Raw genomic sequence first — 7406 nt, forward strand, 5'->3', positions numbered from 1 at the left:
TCTTCTTGCGCAGCTGTCGTACGAGCCCCTTTAATCAAAACTGTTCTCTATATCAACTTGAGACTAATTATATTATAGGTGGATTTATCCTCATCTTAATCTTAACTTTACATAGGAATAAATATACATAATTACAACCATCTTCTTTTTTGCGATGTGAACACTAAGTTAATCAGTAACCAAGTGCGTACCAAACAAACTGTGTATTAAGCCTACCACTCCATTACAGACGGTGTACTAAAGGCCATCAGAGGGACGCCCCCCTCCCTCACCAAGATTTGGTAATATCCATCAACTGATTCAAGTACACTAAACTGCGTACAGCCCGAAATGCGATGCATGGTGACACCCTTGCGCCAAATCGTCGTTTGAGCTAGAATCGTCTGCGGATTTGACTTTTATAAATGTGAACAATACGCCAGTTGTAATTTGGTTTGTGCACACAAGGCGTCGGCGTGCTGTTAGGAGACTTGCTCTCCCTAACCAGCACCTTTCTTTTGATTATATATTTGCTTCGCTCACGCGAGGGTGACCATGTCATAGCTGCATGATTTGAACCAGGTTCAAGATCAATTTCGTGTCGAATCTCAAGTTTGTGTGGTAGACCAGGGGGCGGTTTCACACTAAGGACATCCTCCTCGTATTCATAACAAGTGAATAATAAGGATAAGTTGAATCCATCAAAATATTCGTACTCTGTGTGACTTCCCACGCTGTCGAAATTCCTCGAGAACCGAATTATCCAGGACGGATGATGAGTGTAGTTCCGCTAGGTCAATCTTCGACCGTAGCAACACGACCTCCACAATGTCGTCACACTTAAAGTCGAGTAAAATTCATCATAAGGGATTCCCTAAAGCCGCTCTAGCTATTCCGTTTTTGGCAACATGGCTAAAGGAGCATCTTTTCTTGTAAATTCACAACCAGGTGTTGCATTCACAAACCGTGGACCAGCATATTTGCATGCTATATTCTATCATGGGGAGAAGTACGTTGGACTAACTCATTCGCGGACTCAATCCCATTCAGAGCGGAAGTACCAGCGATCAACAAATTCCGTTGATTTCTTCACTTATGTGTGATCCACTACACAACGGGTGTGAGCATCACTTTCGTGGTCAGTTGTACCCACTGACCCACAATTCGACTCAATTTCTGTATTAATATTTCTTTGGCCTATTCAGCCGCAGCCTTTCATGGCACACATATCGACAACTTTCTGATGTCTTTAGGGGGCAACCATCGGCATCTCTCATTCATACATTTTTTTCGTTGGGCAAATCACCATGCCTACCGACGATTCATTCGTTTTCAAGTGACCACCACAAGTACCACTTGATCCATCGACAAACTTTTTGAGTGACCACCCGTGGCTACTTGATACGAATTCGTATCTGCCATTTCCCGGTGATCCAATTGCATGATAGATACCAATGAAGTGTGAATCATTTCTAGCAGCATACGACTGCCTAGCGCTTGGGCACTTTTTCTAGTGCATAGTGAGTATAAGTTCATCACTCCCAAGCGTTATACCTATACTCCAATCCTTTTCGATTGCCAACCTATCCATGGCTCGTACTTCTCAAACACGGTATGACTCAAATTAGGTCATACGGTTTGTCCAAGCACTGAAAGAGACTTCCTTCGAGTTGATGTTTTCCAGCCTCACTTATATATTAACCTTAATTTTTATCGCGGTGACCACCGCATCAGTGGAAAATTTCACTGAGATAAAGCATTGCATCCATCTAGTGTATCCGAAAGCACTGATCGTTTTCAGCAACACTTTGCTTCCGCGCATACTTATGCGACGCGCCAGAGTCAATCAAGTCCTTAATTGGACATCCAAAACCGTTCACACTTGCTGTGACCACGAGAAGATTATTCCGACTCGTGTCGTTAACGAAGGACAGCGATCCTTAGGGCTTAACCCACGTGAATGACACTATCACCACACTTACCAGAGTTTATCATTGCCCCAGTAGACGCAAAGCTGTCTACTGGGTTCCGGCGTTTCCCAAACGCCTTGTGACGCGTGACTCGAGACCATTTCGACGAGAAACGTATTGAGAGATTCGTCTCTCACGTGGACAATCACAGCGGGTTTGAACAAAATATTGATATCCGAAACAGTGAACTTGCTTCCTACTGACAGTCGCCGCACAAAGTTCCATTGGTTCCGGATTTTCGGTAGCAGTTGTCACTGCTTCCATCGAGCTTACCGATTGACCACATGCTTGACGCTGACAGTAGTCCCCACGCAATGTAATCATAACTGCAGTCGGTCTCTGGCGGAAGACTTCAGTCGAAGGAGGACCATAAGTGGGTTCCTTCAAAACCACAGTGATCATCACTGCCTCTGGTCGTGACTCAATCGTCATGGTGGCACGAAGCTTACGGAGCTTCTGTACGTAGTCGTACAACATGCCGTTGTCTTGACATCATGACAGAAATATCGACCGTTGTCTTGACATCATGACAGAAATATCGACCGTTGTCAAAATGGAGAGGAACATCGATTTCATGTCGTTTTGCAGCTCTTGCCATGTGGTTAAGTAGCCAGGGCGGTTGTCTCCCACGTCATCGTCCTATCTTTCGCACGGCCATCCAAATGCGACATGGCAAAGGCCAGTTGACTATGATCATCACGAATTTGAGCCATCGTGATAGCAATGCCCATTTATCGCTGTCAGAACGCAAAATAAAATATCTTCGTACCCGTGAAAGTATTTTGCCATGATTTTCACGGGACGTTCCGTTTAAGCCGACGGTGCCACTACGTCTTGTGGAGGAGGTGACGGAACCGGCGTCGGTATATTCCGCTATACAAAACCCAATAATCCTTGCTGTAACGGGATTACACGTACCCTGGTATGAAAGGGTGGATTACACAAAATGGTATGACACAAAAATGTGGATTACACAAGTCGGTGTTATCACACAATGGCTTCACTGTAGCAAGAAACCACTACCTGGCGGGTCTGCCAGTAGCTATGCATATCCATGTGGTTTTCCTATTTAAAACTAACGTTTAAGATATTGGTAACTCTGCTGGATCTGTAACGATTATATACAGTTTCAAGTTTCGACAGAAGAGCTCATTTACCTTGGTTAAAGTTTTAATTCTGGAGGTAGCGGATTGCGATCCGCTACACTCGAACTGGTTCTTATAAACAACGAAGGTCGGTGAGTTTAGCTTAGCTACCTCTATAAAAAGAGCTACGGCAGCTCCACTGCACTTAATGGCACTCGCTGTCAATCCACACCTGAGTCGTTACGACTGGTCATCTGTGAGGTTGAACCAGTTCTCCTATTTGCCCCAGGGCATGCAGGACCAGATTAATAAGCTGATGACCCTGCTTGGCCCTGAGGTTGTGCAGCACTTTGCTTCCCAAGGACCCGAACCAATAAGCGTGCGCCTAGAGGCGTTTTCGAGTTATAAAAATATTCTGCAAGAGCACCTAGAGTGAAAGGTGTTGGCGTCGACCGCGTTTAATGAAGCCACCGTCATCGATAGATGACTCCTCCTAACCCAAGCCGCTCATGGAGAGCATTAAGACCTTCGAGGGCAAGGTGCTGGGTGAGAGAGACCGAGGTGGCTATGGCATTCGCCATGCCCCAGCACGAGCTGCTGCGCGTGGCGCTAGCTATCTTCGATCTCAGGAACCGAGCGCAAGAATGGGCACTACCGTGAGGTGCTTCGGTTGAAGCTGTGTTTTCCATCTGTAAGGAGCAGAAGCATCAGCATCTGCGCATGTTCTCGCCGCCTAATTCGGCATATCGCGTGCAATCGCGTTTCCTTGCCGCCCGACAATACAAGAAGGAGTTAATTGACCTTGTCCAAATGTTGTGTACTCTCATTGTCGGGATGGCAGCCAATCCTCACCCCGAGGCGGTCCCAGTGACCGTCTTTATGGAGGGCCTCCGCACTGGCGTGGCCAGAATAAAAGCCTTCCGTGTGCATCTGTCTTCTTTTGAAAAAGCGGTGACTCTGGCATGAAATACCGAATTCAACGTTAAGTCGGCACGATTTGGTTTAATGTACACCATCAAAGATCGTCGAGCGGGCCTGAGTCAATGGATCTCAGCTATGTTGAGAAAGAGGAGGAGAGCTCTGAGCTGCCGGGCAGCCATCAAACACCCGACGGTTTTGTCTGTGAAGACACTCCTCACTCCGGACTGGTTGTTCCTTGGGCAAGGCGCGTCAAGGTTAATGGATCCGACGTTCCGCCTTGCACCAGTCTGGTTTGTCACGGGGAAACGGCAACACCCAGTTGTCGCGGGGGTGCTCTACTGGGTAAGAACTGAGTTCGGTTGAGCCTTAAAGAGGTAGAGAGCAACAGTCCCAGTACGGATGAGCTCCGTGCTGTTGAATACGAAACGTGTTTGCAAGCAGGGCTTGCTTCTCTTAAAAGCGACCGTGATGGCTGCGAGAAGCAATGAAAGTTCCTTTTCTATTTCGGGGCGTCGGGCAATCATGTTCGGCGCTCCACGATCGAAGAAAGTATGCTGTATGCTAAGACGCTAAAAGTGCGGTTGAGTGACACCAACTGTTTGCTTAGCGACTGGGACTTCTGTCACTGTGCCGAGGGTCCCTGTGGACTTCGGTATCAACTTTCTTGACTTCGATAGCGTTGATTGCTATCTAGTCTCAGACTTGGGCTCAATTTATGATTCCATCCCTGGTTGGAACACCATGAACCATGGATCGACCGGAGGTGAAGACCTTGCTCGCTACGCGCACGTCTCCTGGTGGAGCTTTGGTGAGTCACGAACCCACCTCTGCTAAGAAGCAGAAGCGTTATTAGCGCGATCACTAGACCGGGACGGTCAATATGCTAGATTTCGGAGTATCCAAGTTGTCGAACACCGAAGGTATACTGACCAGGAGCCCCGAGCATGGCTCGCAAGCTGAACGTTTCGTGGCACGTAGCCCACTGAGCGCTATTCAAGTATCAGAGTAGTTGCTGCACGCCATGCGTGGTGTTGCCGTCCAAGGACCGAGGTATCAAGGGCGAGGCCCCAGAGATGCGCGTGGAGTGGCATATTGTCCATTGGACGAAGACTGTAAAACAAGCAGCTTTTTGTCCAATGTTGTTAATATCATTAAGGCTCCGATGGTGCAGGAAGTGAAGACACTGGATGACGCTAGGTGCGTGCTCCCACCGGTCTCGTCGAGACATAGAGCCTCGGTGGAGAGGCAACGGTGACGCCGTATATCATTGCAAGACGCAGGGCGTCGATTCTGACCCGGGGTGCGTCTACCGTAGACAATACCGCGGTGGATACTCTTCTTGAGCCGGAAGAGATGTCCTTCACAGAGTTTGGCGAGAGGCAACTTGACCAAAGTGGTCATTCATAAACCGGACGAGGAGACCAAATCGTCGTCGCTTCTGGATGAAGCTGTCCTGAAGGAAACCGCGAAGATGCAGAGCGCACGAAGTGGATTGTCGATCCTGAAGGGTCCCTTGAATCCGTAATTTTTTATGGTAAAAAAATTGAAGACGTCGTCTACAAGGACCCGCCGTCGATACTACCTCCGGACCTAGGTATGCGTCATGGTTCCTTGAATCAAATACTGCGTAACTTGCCAATAGCCCCTACCCAAGGAGCAGTGTGTCGTCACTGACGCCTTTTTACGTACAAAGAACGAGACACGAAAGATGCGTGAGCGCAAGTCTCCCCATTGGACACCAACGTTTTGGGTCCGAAAGTCAAATGGCATGTAGCGTATCGTTCATAAGCTAAACGCTGTCATTATACCGGTACAGACACCGAATTCTAGGAAGGATGTTCTCCAGGACTATATAGTTGGGTGTACATAGTACAGCGCTCTCGACTTGGGCAATGGGATGTTATCGATTACTCATGAGCGCGTGTGATATTCCGCTGACAGCGGTGAGTACTCCAAGCGGGATGCTCTGGTTGTGGCTGGTGATGCCCCAAGGGCCGTCAAATTCACCGGCAGCATATTCGTCTTAAGACGCCGTGGTTCAGGCCCCTTCGGGCGTATACAACTTTGACGACATCTTCGTCCACAGTCGTGCGCTGCACGGTAGGACAGATAAGAAAAACCACATCGTCCATTTGAGAGCGATGATTGATTGCATGCGCACGAATAAGCTGTATGCTAATGCAGATAACTGCATCTTCGGCGCTGAAGGAATCCCCTTTCTAGGGTGCTTCATTGGGACGTGGCCTTCGAGCGGATTTCGCTAAGGTCAAGATCATTTCAAAAAAAACAAAAGGACTTGCGCAAGTGGCTTCGTCTCGCCAACTACTTTCACAAGTATAGCGCGAATTATGCGGAAATGGCGCGGCCATTGTCTAATCTTCTTAGTATGGATACAGATTGGTGTTGGGACACCGAGCATCGGGAGGCTTTTAACAGGGTCAAAGACAACCTCCTTCATGCACCAATACTGGCGTTGCCAGAGCCCGATCGTCCTCTAAGTGTCGTATGTGACGCTTCGAACTTAGTCATCGGCTGTGCACTGATGCAAGCAGACGCCGAGGGAAGAGATCGGGTGATCACGTTCGAATCTCGCCAGCTTAAGGCTGCAAAGAAAGACTACCCGGTCCACGAAAAGGAATTAATTGCGATAAAAAATACACTTGTCGAGTTCAGGGAGCACCTGCTTGTCTCAAAGCCGTTTGTGATCAACACAGATCATGCGTCATTACGCACTGCGACTCAGTCGCCTCACCTCTCGCAGAAGATAATCAGGTGGCTCTCATTCCTTGCAGAATATAAATTCGAGGTGAAGTATAAGCAAGCCAGGAAATTAAAATGCTTTGGCTGATGCGTTGTCACGCAGACCGGATTATGAACCTGCTCATGTCACGACTTTGACGTCGATTTTGATGAATTCGATCCGCGCCGCGTACGCGGGTGATAGCATATATGTAGCGCTGCTACAGGCTCTCGGGGGCAAGGAGTCTGGAAACTTGGACAAAGAGTTTGTCGGCGCGACTACGTGCACAGTTGCACCGATATTCATTGAAGAATGGATTGCTGTATTCAAGCACCAATTCGACGGATACACCACGAATTGTGGTTTTTCACGATGAGGATTTGAAATACCGTATTCTTTATGAAGCCCGCGACACCCTACTCATAGTCAATCTACGCCTTAGGCGTTACGACTGATCTTCCGTGGGGATGATGCATTACTCCTATTTGCCCCAGGGCATGCAGGGTGGGCTTCAAAGCTGATGTCTCTGCTTGGCTTTGAGGGCGTGCAATAGCTCGCTTCGCAAGGTCTGAAGCGATCGGCGCGCGCCTAGAGGCGTATATAACCAATGAAAATGAATTGTAAGAGCGCCTGCAGCAGAAGATGTCTGCGTTGACTGCGTCCATGACGCTCCCGTCAGCGGCGGGTGAATCCCCACGACCCAAGCCACTC

The sequence above is a fragment of the Plasmopara halstedii genome (genome assembly GCF_900000015.1).
Source record: "Plasmopara halstedii genome assembly, contig: Scaffold_474, whole genome shotgun sequence".
NCBI classification, from domain to species: domain Eukaryota; phylum Oomycota; class Peronosporomycetes; order Peronosporales; family Peronosporaceae; genus Plasmopara; species Plasmopara halstedii.